The sequence below is a fragment of the Saimiri boliviensis genome, chromosome 11, assembly GCF_048565385.1.
Source record: "Saimiri boliviensis isolate mSaiBol1 chromosome 11, mSaiBol1.pri, whole genome shotgun sequence".
NCBI lineage: Eukaryota > Metazoa > Chordata > Mammalia > Primates > Cebidae > Saimiri > Saimiri boliviensis.
Window position 1 is genome coordinate 56,312,259 of NC_133459.1, and position 19,546 is coordinate 56,331,804.

Consider the following 19,546-nt stretch of genomic DNA (forward strand, 5'->3'; position numbering starts at 1 on the left):
ATAGAACGCTTGTTCTGTTAATAAGCCTCCCTCACAAAATCTCAGAGTGTCAGCCCATTTTGCTCTGAGGTTTTCTTTGATATCCAGGTCAATCTCTAATGCCAACCCCTATTCTATTTTTCTGGAAGCATTTCCCAACAAGAAACACCAACATATTTGCCACAAGATATTATGGGGGCAAAAGTATAATTCAATTACTTGACTTAATCAATTCAAATGGCTAATGTACAAGAATCTCAGGATGTCATCCAGCCTTCAACGGAGGGCGAATAATTGTTCCATAATTTCTTAATTCTCCCACAAGACAGTTTAAATTAAAGGATGTCAATTTGCAAAGCCAGACTGCATTGTGTTCTTAAATTGGGCCTGAAATAGCCACACGATGAAGGGTAATAAGGCAGATAGCACAGCCCAGAGTGCCTGGTGCTGTGCAAAATTGTTTAATACGGTCAGACCCTTTAATCTTCGTATCTATTGATGCAGAAAGCAGCATATTTCTGTCACTTATGATAAGAAACATTACTTTTTAAATTCCTTGGTGAGACCTGCAGATCTTAGGCAGCCAAGATAGCAGGACTCTCTATTTCTGTTTCTGTGAACATTTCTTTTTTCCCTTAAATTGGTTTTATTCTAATCCATTTCGTCTCCAATCTAAGTCAGAGACAAGTAACCCTGAATGGAACCACACAGGAGGGGGACAGAAGCCTGCACCTTTCAGTTCTCAGGTGCTGCTGGCTACCACTTCATTGAATAAGTCCGTGATTACATAAATAATGAACCTTGGGATATTAACTATAGGACAGGCAGTTTCAGAAAGGAAGAACATTGGAGCCTCTTTTGAAAGAAACAAAATCATGCTCAAAAGTGGAGGAGAAGGTATTGGGAAGGGATGATTGGATCTGTTTTCATGAAGTAGCCAGGCAGTTTACTTACCAGGGTCCCAGAAAACAGTTCAGTCAATGTGTTCAGGCTGGGTGGGGGTGATGCTAAGGAAAGCGGGAGCCCAGGGTCTGGATTGGAGAAACTAGATGATGTCTTCCCAAGATTGCCAGAGCCACAAGTCAGGAATCGTCACGGAGAGAAGCCAAGGAAGTAGCTGCAATGAAAAAACAATGTCGGTTTTGAAGGCAGACCAAAGGAGAAAAATGATAAAGTACAACAAGGCCATCACAATGGAGTTCGGAGCAAGTGGGTTGGGGTGAAGTGTATAATTCGAAAGTGTATGTGGTACATGCAGGGTAGGTGGTCACGGAGCACAGAGAGTCATAGGACATGTGTTGGGCTAAACAACAGGGAACTTGTCAGGGTCTCTGTGCCCAGCACTGTGCTGGACCATGGAAAGGATATGAATAAAAGCAAACATGCTCAATCATCTTTATTTTAAAATGTTGGACTAGGTTTTACGTACCCAGGCTAAAATTCCAAAGGGACAAATTGTGTATTTTTTACTTGTATGAATCTGTATGATAAACATCTTAAAGCAAGATTATTGGATAAAGAAAATGTATATTTTAAATTTTGATAGATCTTGTCAAATTACCATTCACAAAGTTTGTACAATTTTACACGCTCTTCAGCAAATGTATGAAGGGATACCTTTTCCATATCTTCGCTGCTGTAGTTTGGATGTTTGTCTCCCAAACCTCATGTTGAAATTTGATACCCAGTTTTGGAGGTGAGGCCTAATGGCGGGTGTTTGGGTCACACGGGTGGAGCCCTCATGAAAAGCATGGTGCCATTCCCACAGTAATGAGTGAGATCCTGCTCTGTTAGTTCTTATGAGAGCTGGTTGTTAAAAGCAGCGTGGCACCTCCCCCCCACCCCCATCTCTTGTTTCCTCTCTTGCTCTGTGGTCCTTGTACACGCTGGCTCCCTTCCCCTTCCACCATAAGGGGAAGCAGTCAGAGGCCCTTCTGAGAAGCAGATGTCGGCGCCATGCTTTTGGTACAGCCTGCAGAACTGTGAGTCAAGCAAACCTCTTCTGTTTATAAATTACCCAGTCTCAGATATTCCTTTATAAAGACACAAACAGATTAAGGACAGAGCTAGTCCCAGATCTTTATCTCAATAGATGTTAGATTATGAATCATAATGATGCTGACATTAAATAAATTGTCATAGCATTTTAAGCATAGTTTTTAGTTTTTATATGTACTAATTCATTTATTCCTAACAGCAAACCACTGATGTAGGTACTATTATAATTGTCATTAAACAGATAAACAGAAGTATACAGAATGTAGGAGACTTGCTTATGACCACTGCTGTGAAAGGCAGAGCTGGGGTTCTATCCCTGGTACCCGGCAGCCTTTCAAACCCCAAACTCTTAACTGTTAGCTCTTGTTTCAGGGGATGGTATATTATTGATGGCATATGTTATAACAGATACACACAAATAGGAAACCTGAGGGATATGTGTGTGTGTGTGTGTGTGTGTGTGTGTGTGTGTGTGTGTATAGGAAATCAAAAAGAGACCAGTTCTTTCTATTTTAATGAAAGCAGACACAGGCTATTAACTGGGGAAATGCTGGGCTATAGTGATTGATAAGCAGAACTCTAAGAAGAAAATATTAACAAAATATGTTCTTACTTTTTTTCTACCCCTTTCACTAGAAAAAATAATTCTATAAATATTGATGATGTGTGAGAAAGTTCAGAGCGGCAAAAATGAAAGTACGATGTGGCCAAAGGCACATGGCAGTTTAAGTAACACAGGCCTGAGTTCAAGTTCAAATTTAACTACTCTTGCTGGATGACCTTAGAAATGTTACATGAATTATATGAGCCTCATTTTCTTCAAAAGGAAAAAAATGAGTCTATAATCCAAGAAAAATGTTATGATGGCTAAAACCAACATATAAACAGTACCAATCGCTCAAAAATATAATTAAATATAAGCAATTTCTACCCTCCTGTTTAATCTTACTCTTTCTTCTTTTTTTTAAAGACCTTCTGCTTTAATCAAATTAGTTTATTTATTTTTCTTAAACATAATGGAATTTTCCAGTCTGCTTTGATCTCTGCATTCTGCTTTCTCTTGCTGAAATAATCTATTAAGTGGTCCAGGTCTACATCAAATGCCACCAACTCCAAATTTCTAAGTAGTGCTATATTCTACTACTTTTTTTTTTTTTTTTTTTTTGAGATGGAGTCTTACCCTGTCACCCAGGCTGGAATGCAGTGGTGCAATCTCGGCTCACTGCAACTTCCGCCTCCCAGGTTCAAGCAGTTCTCCTGCCTCAGCCTCTGGAGTAAATGGGATTACAGGTGCGCCCCACTATGCCCAGCTAATTTTTCTATTTTTAGTAGAGATGGGGTTTTGCCATGTTGGCCAGGCTGGTCTTGAACTTCTGACCTTGTGATCCATCCACTTTGACCTCCCAAAGTGATGGGATTACAGGCATGAGCCATCACGCCCAGCCTATTCTACTACTCTTAACACATTAATCATTTTAACACCAGCAGTTAACAAATTCTTTACTATGTACTAAGCACTTCATATACTTCATAACTGTTCTAAGCACTTCATATACTTCATAACTCATTTAACACTGCACATCTCATTTAACACTCTTCGTAAGTCATAGCTGCTTCTGTTATCCCCCCTTAGATACTGTCATGAATGGCAGTCACCATTTGCGTGCCTTTTTTGCATAACTGGACTAAGGGATCTAATGAGCAAAGGTGCCATATTACACTGAAATATTAGTGTAATATTTAAACTTGTAGGCGTTGGACTTAGAAAACCTGAGTTCTAGTCTTGGTCCTGATCCTAACAGCTGTGTCATATTTGGCCAATGTCAGAATTTGAAACAGTGGTTGGCAAATGGTAAGTTTGGAAAATGTCAGTGTTTTTTATTATTATTTTAAAATATACAGAAGGTTTTCAATAGAAGGTGTTCATCACTACTTTATTTTTTTTTCTCACTACATTGCATATGCTATTCCCTCTGCCTTTACTGACTTCTCCCACCCTCACACATCATTCTAATGCCAACTTGAAGAACTCAAGGTCTAGGGCTTCAAGATCGAGCTCTAGTATCTGCTAAGCCAAAGCCTTCCTTGATAACCTTCACCCTCTGTTACGTTTCATACCCAGTTTTTTTTTTTTTTTTTTTTTTTTTTTTGTACCACTCATCTCATTGAGCTGATGCTGCAATTCTTTATGGCAATTCCTGCTCAGAACTGTGGGCTCCCTGAACATGGGAACTATGTCTTAGTCCCCGGTACTTAGCATGCTATTGAAATAAGCCAGCTACTCACTAAGTATCTATTAAATGAATAAATTTATGAATTAAATGTAAATACCCAAATGATAACAGAAGTCACCAATTCTTAATTCGCTACTGTAGAATTTACTGAAAAGTCTTTCAGTCTGCCAGTCAAAGCATAGAAAAGACACTGTACTAAAACTAAATGTTTTATAAATATAGATGAGAGAGTTATGTAAGGAACTAGTTGCATTTCTATCAGTCACATATTCACTCACCACACTGCCAAGCTATTGATGCTTTAGTGACAGACTTTGCAAAACGAAGGAACCACCAGTAATCTATCAACTCAATACATTAACAGACTCTGTTTGCCGCTCTGATATAAGCAGAACATTATGGAGGGAAGATAATAATTAACTCATAAGGAGAGGGGCAAGTAAACATTCTATTAAAAGGAGAAAAATCCCAAATGAATATAATCTCCTTCCATTACATTATAAGCATGAAAATTAATGGTGTTGGTTTTTCTGTGGTTTGGTTAGTCATTGTATTTAACAAGCTGAAGTTAACTTCATAGGGAAAAAAATAAATTAAATGTGCAGGTGTCTCAGGAAACTTCATTTTCTGAGTGAATAGCCAAGTTGATGCACATCACCAGAATGTCTGACAATCAGTTTTCCATACTGGTGTGTTCTAAATAGGAAAAGAAACCAACTCTTCATTTAAATTATATTGCAAATTACTTCTTGCCTGCTGAATGGCATTCGGCTGCAGTAGGTGGCTTTCACCATAGAGCCCCGACCACGGCGTTGGATGATTAATGCTAATTTGAAATGTTTTCTTTGTGGGGGGATGGGCACACTATCTTGGTTTATATGAGGCTGAGGAAATTTTATGGTGGGTGGCTGGCTCAAAGGCCAACAGCATATTTGCCATCAGATAAAAATGCACATTCACAAACATACCGAGACAAGTCAATTATTTCCTGATTCACCATTCCCTGGGTCCCTTTGTGTAAAGAAACCTATTTATACTCCCCATCAGATGAATATACAGAATCATAGTAAACAAGCCCTCAATTCCACTATTCTATATTGTATTTCCCAGGGCACCTTCCATTGTGGAAGTCATTAGTTTTGGTCTTTTTGTTCCCGATTTATCAAAACAGACATTTTTGCTAGTGACTTCAGTTTTACTCCTAGACACCAAATGGTTAGAAGACACAATTTCTGGCCAATTGAAAAAAGAAACAAAATGTGCTTTGTAATCTTTTGGTGACAGTGACTAAGAATTTATTCTTCTCTAACTTGATGACTAATAGATAGATAAATACAAAATCAGTGCCCAAAAGCTCATTATTCTTTCCCCCTTTCTTATTCAATCATTCAAAGAAACAAACACATCCTTGTGTTTTATCACCAATACAATAGACTTAGATAACGTACAAATGAGGAAATTAATCTGAATCAACATCTGAAAAAATATATAAATTAAATTAACATGTGCATCATATTTTACTTGTCAAATTCGTAATACTCTTTAAAAAGTAAATAATATTTAGTGTGGGCAAGAGTTCTGGGAACAGAGTCTCCTACACTCCTCTGTGGGTAGCCCTATTCCTAGATGCCTGCTCCTCATTGCATTGGTGTCATTGATGGTAAGAAGGTGTGATGGAGGGTTGGCAGTGCCTGCGCTCAGAACATCTGGAATGGAATCCTGCCTCTAGCACATTTTACCGTATTACCCTGGGTGAGTTTTCTTCCTTTTCCGAGCTTGAGTCTCCTGCTTTTCTGGTTTTTTTGTGAGTGTTTGAGGTAAACCAACTTGCAGCATGGTGCCTGTTATAAAGTAGGCACTCTAGGCACTCTGTAATTGAGAGCTATTACTGTAGTGTCCTTAAAATGAAAGCTGCTTCTGTGCTTTCAGTGTTTTCCTACTATGCTGGGCATGATCATCAGTGGGTACTTGAGATATTGCTTATTAGTATATCTAACAGGCTAACGTATATATGCATTAATATCCAATGTGCCACAGGATCATATTTTCTGTTATGTATGTATAAGTCAACGTGTTTCAATAGTCGAAAGCTAATTTCCACATGGGTGTTGACCTTTAAAATTATTGAACATGCTGCTCAAGTGACAGGATTATTTCTATACCTGACACTGATTTGCAAAATTAGATATCTAGAAGGCTAAAACATATTTTTTATGAACAAAACAACAGTGTAACAAGCCTGGGAATATGTTACTAAGCCTGACTACAGCAAAATTTTGATGGCTATCAAGGAACCATGCTTCACCCCGCATGCTCCTAGAACAGCTCAGGAACTTTATGCGGGAAGCTATGGACAGGCATCTGAGAAGAGTCCAAAGCCCCAGTGAGTGTGAGGCACTCTGCACATAGATTGGAGAACTGGTTTTTAGACTGGCTGCATATTGGAGTCCCCTGGGGAACTTTATATATTAATGAAGTGCTGGCTCCACCCCAACCTAGTGAATCCCAGTCTATGTGGGTGAGCTTGCACATAGGAAATTTTCTATAAGCGCCTCAGATTTGCAGATGGTAGCTCAAACTGGGGTAGGGTTGGGGGAAAGAAAGAAATCACTGAAGTAGAGGAATGTTTTGATTGGCTGATGATCATTCAAAGTGGTGATCTTTCTTCTTATAAGAAGGCTGAAAAGTGGAGAAGAAACAAGAGGAAACAGAATACAAGAAAGAGACAGAAAGCAGGAAGAGTGGCATGGAGCCCATGGTTGAGTATGAGGGGTAAGTGGTAATTAAGACCAGGGTGAAAGGCGCTTCCCTGAGGACTTTGGAGGATCTTAGATGTGTGAGTGACTGGAGTCGGGGGGCTGGAGCCATAGCAGGTCTGTAGACTGGAAATGAGAGGGTGGACAGTAGCCACAAACATGCATACCATTTCTCCAGTCTTTGAGGGGTTAATGCCACACCCGGGGAATGAAGCGGGGATAATGGGGAAAGTGCAGGTGGGTAAATTGAGGAAAGAGAGTCACTTCTGCCACGGGGTCTGTGACCGCAACTTTTCACCTCTCGCTAACCTGTCCCTTTCATACTTCCTTGTCATCCCACTTTCTTTTCTTTCTTCTTCTTTTTTTTTTTCTTTTGAGACGGCGTCTTCCTCTATTGCCTAGGCTGAAGAGCAGTGGCACAATCATGGCTCACTGCAGTCTTGAACTCCTAGGCCCAGGCGATCCTCTTCCCTCAGCCTCCCAAATAGCTGGGACCCCAGACATGCACTACTATGCCTGGCTAATTTTTAGATTTTTGTAGAAACAAGGTGTCCCTGTGTTGTTCAGGCCAGTTTCAAACTCCTGGCCTCGAAGGATCTGCCCAAAGCTTACAGGTGTGAGTCACCATGCTCAGCCAATGTCTTTCTGTTTTCTGTTTTTTCACCTTGAAAAGCTATTTCCTCATGCAAAGATCATCAAATAGTACCTCCTGTGTAAAATCTTTTCTAATCTCATCTGGCACAATAAACTGTATCTCTATTCAGTAAATAAGCATTTCTCTCTGAACAAACTGTGCATTCCCATAGTCAGAACTCATCACATTATATTAATCTGTGGCTTAAACATATGGCCTTGCCAAAGACTTCATGACTAAAACACCAAAAGCAATAGCAGCAAAAGCCAAAATTGACAAATGAGATCTAATTAAACTAAAGAGCTTCTGTGCAGTAAAAGAAACTGTCATCAGAGTGAACAGGCAACCTACAGAATGGGAAAAAATTTTTGCAATTTACCCATCTGACAAAGGGCTAATGTCCAGAATCTACAAAGAACTTAAACAAATTTACAAGAAAAAAACCCCATCCAAAAGTGGTCAAAGGATATTAACAGACACTTTTCAAAAGAAGACATTTATGTAGCCAACAAAAGTGAAGAAAAGCTCATCACTGGTCATTACAGAAATGCAAATCAAAACCAAAATGAGATGCTATTTCATGCCAGTTAGAATGGTGATCATTAATAGTTAGGAAACAGATCTGGAAAGGACGTGGAGAAATAGGAACACTTTTACACCGTCAGTGAGAGTGTAAATTAGTTCAATCATTGTGGAAGACAGTGTGGAGATTTCTCAAGGATCTAGAACTAGAAATACCATTTGACCCAGCAATCCCATTACTGAATATATTCCCAAAGGATTATAAATCATTCTACTATAAAGACACATCCACACATAATGTTTATTGCAGCACTGTTCACAACAGCAAAGACTTGGAACCAACCGAAATGCCCATCAGTGATAGACTGGATAAAAAAAATGTGGCACATATACACCATGGAATACTATGCAGTCTTAAAAAAGGATGAGTTCATGTCCTTTGCAGGGATATGGATGAAGCTGGAAACCACCATTCTCAGCAAACTAACACAGGAACAGAAAACCAAACACTGCTCATAAGTGGGAGTTGAACAATAAGAACACATGGACAGAGGTTGGGAAATGTCATACACCTGGGCCTGTCAGGAGGTGGGGGGGCTAGGGAAGGGGTAGAATTAGAAGAAATACCTAACATAGATAACGGGTTGATAGGTGCAGCAAACCACCATGGTACATATATACATACATAACAAACCTTCATGTTCTGCACATGTATCCTATAACTTAAAGTATGATTTAAAAAAATAAAATAATAATTAAAAAACATGTGCTTTGCACCTGTATTCTCAATCCTGAGTGTTACTCTGTTATCCTTGGTCTCCGCCACAGCACCCAGCACACAGTATAAATTTGGAATATATATATATATATATATATATATATATATATATATATATATATATGAGCCTATAGAACTGTAGTAGACATCTTGAGGTTAGTCTGAACAACATCATTTTTGTAGTTTAGAGAATTGTCCCGCCTAGCTCAACCTATGGGATTCTGGAGGAACTGTCAATCACAGTGATTTTGAGTAGCAACTTTCTAAACTTGAGTCAGCTATCCAAACCTTCCCAGAAGAACCTCTTCACTCACTCACCCCATGGAATTAGGTGCATCTGATAACCTTTGCTTACAATCAGATGATAATGATAATAGCAATTAATGCTTTTTGAACACTTATGATGACCCAGGCACTGTTCTAAGTACTTTTCATTTATTAATTCATTTAATCAGCACAACAACTCCATGAAGTAGGTCACTGTTAATATCATTTTCAAGCAAAGAAATTGAAGCACAGAGAGGTTAAGAAACTTATCTAGAGTCACTCAACTGACAAATAGTGGAGTTTGGGTTAAACTCAGGCAAGCTGTCTCTGAAGTCTGTTCTTTTTTATCTTTATCTTATTCTACTCTCAAAGATTCTCACCTGATAGTCCCTTTGTGCTCCTTCAGCTATTTTTGTTTTCTTCTCTTCTAACATGTACAAAACAGTGCAATAGAATGTTTACTTGCTAGTCTTTCTTCACTAGACAGTGAATTCCTTGAGACTGAGACCCTGTCTGATGTCTCTGAATCCCAGGAACCCTAGACTATTCCCGACAGAGAGTAGATATAAATCACGTATTTCCAGACTGTTGAAACTGCAGAAACATTCAATTCGAAACTTTTCCAACTTTCTCTGAAACAATTACTGCATTGCAATAGTTCTCCAACTTTAATTAGCATCAGACTCACCTAAAGGGTTTGTTAAAACATGATTGCTAGGCTCCACACCTAGAATTTTTGCTTCAGTAAGTCTAGGGTGGCAACTGAAAATGTGCATTTCTAGCAAGTTTCTAGGTGCTGCTGCTGCTGCTGCTGGTCTAAGAGAATATTGCAGAGAGATTCGCAAAGGTAAACACCCTGCTTTATGTAATCCTCACAGTCACGTTTCTCAAAAAGATACTAAGGTACTGAAGAGACTACTATATTTCGGGGTAGATATGAATAGCTCTGGGACTAAAGGGAATTTTAGCATTTCCTGTTCAGGAGCCTGAAAGACGCATATAGTACATATCATAGTCATTCACTAACAACCCAGTCAGAGGCTGGCTTTATTTTCTAGGGGAGAAAAATACAGAAATCATGTAAGTTAGCAAATGACATTTAGAGCAGAAGCCAAAATCAAACGGTGTATATTTTGTGCTAGATACTCCAAAGGCAACTAAACCAACCGTCAGTGTACTGTGTACTTTTCACTGATATTCTCTGTGCCTGGCACTCAGGATACAGTGAGAAGCCAGGCAACCCTGGTCCCTGCCCTCAGGAAGCATGCAGTCTATCAAGAAAGGCCAGCAAGAGACAAGCAAACATATAAGGAAATAAAATAATTGAGATCAGGAAATGCTGTAACAAGGAAATAAACAGTGTGCTAAAATAAAGAATATGGGGTGGCAGGGGTGTGATAGCAAGGAGCTAATCAGACATAAACTGGCAGGAAAGGTCCCTGTCACTCCCAAGAATGTCAGGGGACCATCAGGTGATGGTCAGGAGATTGTTAACTGTTGCTCTAAAATAATAATTGGTTGCAGCCAGTGGGATGGAAAGGCAGGCTCTCTATAGATAGGAAAACCCTGAAACTGGTGATCCGTAGCTTCCTGATAAGATCTCAGGAGTTGGGTGAGAGGGCTCACACATGAGCATGAAAAGGCAAAAGGGCAGCGTTTAACTTGTATATGGCCTCCTAGGGCAGAACGCCTCAAGTGAGCATGCATACAACTCAGTAAACACGCTGCACATGCTCTCCAGGCACTAGCAGGCTCCTGTGCGTGTAGACAGCCAACCCCAAGGGAAGAATTAGGGGAGAAGGGACACCTGACCCCAGAAGTATGCCAAAACGTATGAGACCCCAGGTCGAAGGGCCAAACCCTGTACTTCTTCAAGTCGCCCACTTGGGCCTCTTCCAAGTGTACTTTTCTTCCTTTTGTTCCCTCTCTAAAGCTTTTTAATGATCATTCACTCCTGCTCTAAAATTTGCCTCTGTCTCTCCTTCTGCCTTCTGTCCCTCTGTCAAATTCTGTCTTCTAAGGAGGCAAGATGGCTGCAGACCTGTATGGATTTGCCACCGCTAACAGTGGGAGGTATGCTATGTGCTCATTTTAGGTAGGGAGGTTGGGGGAGGCCTCTTTAAGGAAGTGATATCTTAAATTGATCCCACAAAGATGAGAAAATGCCTGCCTCCTGAATCGCTAGGAGAGAATATTGAAGAGGGATTCACAAAGGTAAACAGCCTGGTCTTAGAAGGAGCTTGGCATGCTTTAGAATCCTAAAGGAAACCGATGTGCTTGACACATGGTGTGAGGTGAGCCTTGTACTTCACAGGGAAGAGTCTGGATTGGATTCTTAGTGCAATGGAAAAAAACTAGAAGGGTTTAAGCAGAAGTATCATATCTGATTTGCATTTGAAAAGATCACTCTGGCTGCCCTGTGGAGAAAGGTTTATAAGGGGCAACAGCCAAAAAGAAAGGATCAGTCAGGAGTTAATTTTGTCATGCGCTCTGAAATATGAAACACCCAAGGGCTTGCAGGGAGTGGGAGAGGGAAGAGGTTTATCAGCTGCAAGAGTTAAAACTTTACAGCCCTTTCAAATAATCCACTCACGTCACGCAATTTAAAGACAACATACATAAACTGGTCTGAGCAAATTGTAGCACATTGCTGCAATGTAGACGTACAGTTTCCCATGAAAGTTTGCGAAAGGCTTGCAGTGCTCATACCTGTATAGCTGTGTATAATCCTGAAAAGGGAAGATTAAAATGTACAGTAACCTTTTGAAAGCTGAAAAAAAAAAGTAGGTAGTGAAGGACTGGTTTTCTTAAAAAGTATGTCCTTTTCAAATTATAAATGATATTCAAGTCTAATAGGTAACTATGGGTGACAATGGCCAACACTTACATAGTGCCTGTGTGCCAAACCCTGCTGCCCAAGGCTGGGATGCATATTTATTAATCTAATTCCTAGGACAGACCTATGGGGATAAACATTATGATTTCATTATCCTAATATGATAGATGAAGAATCTGAGAGGCCACGTAATTTGCCCGAAGTCACACAGATAGTTAATGCTGGAATTAAGCCTTGAAACCAGGCAGTCTGGCTACAGAGTTGTGGCCTTAACCATCGTACTATTGCCTCTAGATATTCCAGAAACAACTAAATCAACCATTAGTGTATTGTATACTTTTTACTGGGATCTCTGTACCAGGTACTCGGATACAGTGACGACCCAGATAGCTCTAGTTCCTGCCCTCAGGAAGCACACAGTCTAGCAAGAAAGGTTGGCATATTCATAAAATAAGAAGTAACTACTCACTGAGAAGGAGACTCCCACATTTAAACTTTTTCATATTCCTAGAATAATTCCTGGCCCAGTAATCTAGTTTGGACAATAGGCTAATACTGAATACAGAGCTTGACTGCCTGCCATTATGGAATAAAGAAAGAATCAAAATCAGAGAATGGTATTGAGTTCCGAGATAATATCCTCATACCAATGGTGTATGGAAACACAAATATGCATACTGCTGTTTTTAAAAATCTCTGCGGAATTTTAACAAAATGTTATATAACTTTAGAGCCTGTGAAAGAGCTATCAAAACCCAGTTCTCCTAAAATAAGAGAGAGACTATGACAGAGGAAAGCATGCATATGGCTATACCAACAACTAACCCCCAAACCTGGTGAATGTGTGAATCAACCAAGCCCCAGGCTAGCAGATGGGATGAGGCTTGATTCACTTTGGTATTGACAGAGCCAAGGAAAGTGCCTGGCTGAGTGGGACTGGCACTCGCCTCGAGACCCTTGCTTTACAACCTGTTAGCTGTGTGACCCTAATTATGTCACACCAGCCTTCTAGGTCTCAGTTTCCTCACATAAACCAAGGATGATATTATCGATCCTGCATCACTATCATGTACATTAGAAGGGAGGGGAAGAAGGGAAAGTCCTAGATCAGTGCTTAGCTGATATACTCACTGAGTGGTACTACTACTCTCATTATTATTAATGCTACTATTACTATTATTATTACATGCTTGTCAACTTAAAAATGAACATTAAGACTAAACAAATGAGAAAAAAAAGCTTGAATGGAAAGCATGATTGTAGTCAGCTCTTTTATATAAATATTTTATAGGAAATATGTTCTTTGCCAGGTAATAGAAAACACTGGACCAAAATGGCTTGATAGAGAAATCTGAGCAAGACTTCAGTGGAATGATAAGGGAACAGTGTCTGACCAAACCCCAGCTTCACCACCTATCAGCTGTGTGATCATGGGCAAGTTTCCTAACATCTCTGGGCTTAAGCTCTCTTATCTATAAGCTCTCCCATCTTTATAATGTGAGCATTAATAGTAACCTTCCGCATGGAATTGTTATGAGTATTAAATGAGATACTATACATAAATATTTAGAAATATACCCCTGAGCACTTAATAAGTGTCAGCCATTGTGATTATTTTATTGTTTCCACTGTGCATGTGCGTAAGGCAAAATCAGAAAACTAGAGATAACATGGAAGCATTGGGCTCCTGGTTTGTGTCCGCATGCAGCAAAAATAAAACCTACTCCAGAGAAAAGAGAGATGTCAACACTCCCATTATTATAGCATTGGGGCAATTCAAAGATGCTGTCTGGCCATCCTAATAGCTACGAGCTGGTTGTTTAATGACTTACAAAAACAACAAGAAAAAGAAACCATGGTTTGATCTGTAAAAGTACAGAAAATGAAAGAGAAAGTCTGCATGTGTAAGAAAGTATTGTTCTATTCCTAAGGCAATTAGCGTAATCAGGATGGATAGAGCAGAGCACCCTGGCAGATCCAGGAACTCCTTTCTCTGTTCTATCAAAGGATAATATATATTTTCACCTTCAGAAAGGTTAGGTAATTATAAATGTATTCTCCTTACTCATAATATTTTAAGCAAGTAATTGTTGCCCATGGGACAATGTTTAATTATTTCTGATGAACAGTTGTGGCACAGGAACAAGAGAACAAGACAGGCAGAGTGTGGAAACTATGGCCCGATTCTTAATTGTGTGGGAATCTTGTCTTTTCTTTGTGGAAAAAAAAAAATCCCATATTGATTTTTCTCTCATTGATCTAACAAAATTTTCAGTTTAGCAACACTGAGTCTTTGCAATTACCACATCTTCTCAGTTCCCTTGGTTAGAGCCTGCTTCATGCCTTCATGATGGAGACCTCATACATTTTAGGGTTGGGAAGCCCAGCTCATTCCTTTTCCCTAACACTACAGCCTTAGAATTTTATCTCTCTCATCCCCCAGGGCCAATATTTTTGAAGGGATGGGAAAATGGCAAAACACACACACACACACACACACACACACACACACACACACACACACAAAACGCAGCTTTGGGATGACACAAAGATGGATGGAAGAGGAGGAATTTCTCATTCCTTGTAGGGAATGCAGGAATGTTAGAGGAGGAGGAGCTTTGGACGCCTTGTAGTGACAGTGCAGCCACTTCACGTTACAGATGGGAAAGCTTATACCCAGCTGGGGAAGTGGCTGCCAACAGCTACCCAGCAAAACCAGGATTTAAACTGAGATCATCTGACTCCAAATCCAGTTTATCGGAGAAGGGAAAGAGAACATGTTGAACTGGAGAGAGCAGATGTTTCAGTCCCCATGAAGTCGACGTGGCAATCTGAGAGTGGGTCCTGCAGGATGGAACGGGTTCCAGGAAAACTGGTAGAAGAAAGGGGCTAAAGAAGTAACTGGCAGCAGCTGACAGGCAAACCCCAGTAAACTCTCTCCCCTGCAGCTGGTCCCTACCGCCCCTCTACTCAGGGTGACACAGGGAGGCTGAGAGCACCTTTGGACTCTAACAAACTTGCCTTTTCCTAACAGTGCAATGAAGTAGATATCACTATCCCATTGTATGTATTCAGGTAACTGAGACTCAGACAAGTTAACGGGTTTCCCCTAAACAGAGGCTGACTGGGACTTTGACCTACCTCATTGTTGAGCGACCAATGGCTAGGATTTTTCCATATTTCTTTACATTTGCAAAGTGATTTTATCTCTAAAATTAGCTGCGTATATTTTAAACTTTAATTCACTTGTGCTTTAGAAAACCACTTATAGATAGGCATCAAGCTCATCAACTATTTTAGTTGAAATTTTTATTGAGATAATTACAGATCTACATGAAGTTGTAAGAAATAATAGTGAGGTCCCATGTACACAACAGGCATCCTTTTGATGAAGATTTTGTATCAAATATAGAAGACTTTGGACTAAAGGAACCTAAGAAAAAAATAATGTCAGGGAGCAAATATCGTGGTTAAGTCCACAGACACCAAAGCTCTATTGCCTGGGTTCCAACCCCAGTACATCACTCCTCGGCTTATGATTCTTGGTGAGTTCCTTGGCCTCTCTGTCCCCACCTGGTGACAAAAAGGATAATCATAGTCACCAGGCTAATAGGATTGTGGTGGAATTAAATAAATTAAGACTCATAAAGTGCTAGGACATATAACCCACTGATCTTTGACATCTCTGGCATGTATCTACATTGTGTGCATATGTGTTCGTGCATGTACTAAATCAGGAAACACATTCAATCTTTCTCCAGATTCCTTGCCATTTAGAGGTAAGGTGGGGGTAATGATGTAGTATGGGTAGGGATTGGTTAGTTCCAGAGACTGGGAATAAGAATGAAGCTTTTTTCTTTTTCTTTTTTTTAACCTAAAGAACATTTACTTTATGATTTTAGTTCACCTACAGCATCAATGTGTTTTTTCATGTGTAGAAAATTCAACTTTTTCAAAACCAGATTCTCCTGCTTATGGGAGATATTCAAAGACACCAGCAGTTTCTTGCAAACGTGTGAGTTTTCTTTCCTTTTTTTCTTTTGTGGAGTTCTGAATAGAGAGCAGATGATTTTAAAAAAAATTCCTCATGAAATAGAAGCTGTCTCCTAATTTCATCGATGTGTGAAGCTTACAGTTCTAAACCAACAGTGATGGGAATTGCTTCGGATCCTGGAGGCAAAATGAAAAGCGTGTGATCTGATACCATTGTTAGATGTGGAAGCCCTTAGAAAATTCTCTCATTCTGTCCCATTCAGGAACTCTGGCTCTAAAACCACAAAGAATGATTATACCCATTTTATACACTGGTAAATAATTAGGGCACACAGCAGTTTAACAGAATAAAGGTCAAAGCAGTTGAACGTATCTTAAGTATTACTGGATTCAACTTGTTCCACCCCATTGCTATGCCCTACCCTGAGTCCGCAAACATGCACAATCACCTCTGCCGCCACTCACAGAAAAAGTCAGACTCCATAAAATGGTAAGGATTCCTTGTTTTCCACAAAGCTACCCAAGGAGTGAATGGTAAACAAAAATCCTGGTACTTTAGAAGCCTTGTGATACATTCACCTTTCTTTCAACCTTGCACAATGCATAGCAGTTATGTCATGATCCTGCCCCCCTACTCAACTAGAGGTACTTTTACCTTGGAATGCTCCAGGCCCAGCACTGAGCTTATCTCTCAGCGACTGCTCAGGAAACTCACGCTCAATGGAATTAAACACAAACGTCTTGTCTCCCTGCCAGAAGTCCTATTGATCTCTTTCTCTTTCTTTTCCTTTCTTCTTTTTTAGAGACAGGGTCTCACTTTGTCACTCGGGCTGGAGTGCAGTGGGTGATCATAGTTATCTGCAGCCTCTGACTCCTAGGCTTAAGGAGTCCTCCCACTTTGGCCTCCCAAAGTGTTGAGATTCCACATATGAGCCAGGGTGCCCAGCCCAGAAGTCACATTTTTTTGGGGGGGTGGGGGGGTTATAAAAAGGGATGTTTTATAGAAAAGGACTAGGATTAAGGCTAAACACCACAAGTGCTATTGGGTACAGTCTCATAGCACTGGCATTAGGGGAAAATTGCAGGCACTGGGAGAGTGGAATGGACACAGTCTCCCATGGAGAGTCTGGGTGTTCTTGGGGGTGAGCAAGATTGCACACACTGTGGGGTATTGGACTGATCCAGGATAGAGACCCCATCCCCTGCTGCCTGCTTTATTTGGGAGAAAGCAAGAATTACCTGACCACTTTGGGGGAGTCAGCCTAATAAGAATGAGGAATACCCTTTTCTAGGATGCCAGCCAGTCCCCAGGGATTTTGCATGGCAGAAGTCTTGCAGCCCTGATGGCTGACTAGCTCAAGGCTAGGCTACCTGAGCAAGCAAGACTAAAGGGGTCATTCTAAGGACACAGTGGCTTCTCTTTCCTCAACTGGGAAATCTAAGTCAATTCATCCTTCACAGGTTTTTAGACCTTTGTTCATGTGGCCAACCAAGGTCAGCCTTTATATCTCTGACCCCACTGTGTAGGGGAGCATAGTAGTATTTTTGTTTATGATAGGCCCCCCTTGATGATATCACTTCCTTCATGGGGCCTTCTCTGACTTCCCAGCTCTACCTGTTTTGTGCTTCTGATAGCAGCCCGCACAGCTCTATTCGTTTGTAATTACTTGGTGAATGTCCTTTCTTGCTAGATTACTGATGCTATGGGAGAAGGGACTCTATTTTCCAGTTCACTACCATATTCCTCAAACCTCACACAGACCTGGAACACAGTAGGTTCTTCATAAACACTTATCAGATGACTTTTTCTGGAAGGAAAATAATGTATGGTGCAAGAATGCTTAAAAGGACTTTTTACATATGTTAACTATGTCATCTAGTTCTCATGCTATCCATATAAAAGAAAAATTATTATTTTAATTTTTACAAAAGACGAAAGCAAAGGCTTAAAGAAGTTAAGCTGTTCAGCAGCAGCGCTGAGATTTGGAGTAAGTCTGTCCAGCTCTCCTGCTATGCTATTAAAGGACCTTCTTTTTACATTCTCTTTATATTGGCCTAACCCCCAAAGATAAACTTAGAATCGCAAGAGCGCCTTCCATCCCCCACACCTGCTTCAGGTTCCCAATTAATAACTGAAGAAAGCATTTGCTATTGTTCTGAGGATCTGGGAAATCAATGTGTTCATTAGCGAGCTCCCCCTCCCTGCAATCAGCTAGGAAGACGAGGTGCTGGGGCCTGTTCTCTGTATTTCTCTTCAACCATCTGTGACTAAAAATGTTCTTTGAAATGTACTCTTCCCCATCTCTCACAATTATAATTTTATCTCATCTCTACCTTCCCTCCCTACACTAATAACACTCCCTCTCATCCCTGCAAACAAATATCCCAGCACCCCAACCCACCCTGATGACCTGCTGTCAGCCTTTCTTTTCCCAGAGCCTCCCTGGCCAGCAGGAAAGGAGGCTAGATGCAAGAGGTGGTTTTAAGTCTGATTTTGTGTTTAAAAGGAAAGCTGGCTTTAGTCCCCAATGGTTCCCAGTCTGTCAGGCACTGAATTCATGGCTTGTTAGTTCAGTCACTGCAAAGAGAAGGCAGATGATGTAAGGTTCAGACAGAGGCTGAATCTGAGCCTGCAGAACCCAACTCTGCCATTCCTTCTGTCACAGCCAACCCTACTGCAAATCCCAAATGATAGGAGATTGGTGAACCCATTGTGTATTCTGAACTTGGTCTTATAAATCAGCTACCAGGGCTAGTAAAACATTCTTTGTATTAAATCAAACAAACAAACAAAAAAACCTCAGCTTGGGCAACATGGCAAAACATCTACAAAAAATATAAAATTAGCTGGGCATGGTGTGGTCTCAGCTATTTGGGAGGCTGAGGTGGGAGGATCACTTGAGTTCAGGAGATGGCAGTTACAGTGAGCCAAGATCACACCACTGCTCTCTAGCCTGATGGACAGAGTGAGACCCTGTCTCAAAAAAAAAAAAAAAAAAAAAAAAAAAAAAAAAAAAGAAAGAAAAGAAAAGAAAAAGAAACTATTGAAAAGCTTTAATTATAGCACAAATACTTGAGTACTCTTTACTAGATTCATCAAATGTTAATAGTTGCCACATGTCTTATCTTTTTCTCTACATACTTTTTCTATATATTTTTTTCCCTGAAACTACTAGAGAATAACTTGGCAATATCATTATCCTGTTTACTCCCAAATTCGTTAGCATGTAGATAAGGACAATTTTCTGGATAACCACAAAACTATGATCTCACTCAGTACATTAAAGAATTATTACCTAACATATAGTCCATATTCGGATGTCCCTAATTGTCTCAATAATGTCCATTCAGCATTTCTTTCCCATTTAGGATCCAATCAAGGACCATGTTTTGCATTTAATTGTCATTTCTTGTTAGCTTTTAATGTGAAGCTTGTCCTTTTTTTCCCATGACACACACAGTTTTGAGTAGTCTAAGCCAGCTGTTTTACAGAATAATCCTCAATTTGAGCGGCATGATTTCAGTTAGCTCTGTCACTGGTGATATTAA

The 19,546-nt window shown here is 40.2% G+C and overlaps 1 protein-coding gene across 2 annotated transcripts in view; it reads right to left on the reverse strand.

Moving 5' to 3' along the window:
- DAB1 (DAB adaptor protein 1) overlaps positions 1-19,546 on the reverse strand; it is a 1,282,121-nt gene that overhangs the window by 906,668 nt on the left and 355,907 nt on the right. For both annotated transcript variants that reach the window (XM_003921506.4, XM_074380884.1), the window contains exon 2: positions 934-1,096. The gene's annotated coding sequence lies outside the window, so the exon portion shown is untranslated. The remainder of the gene's footprint in view (positions 1-933; positions 1,097-19,546) is intronic.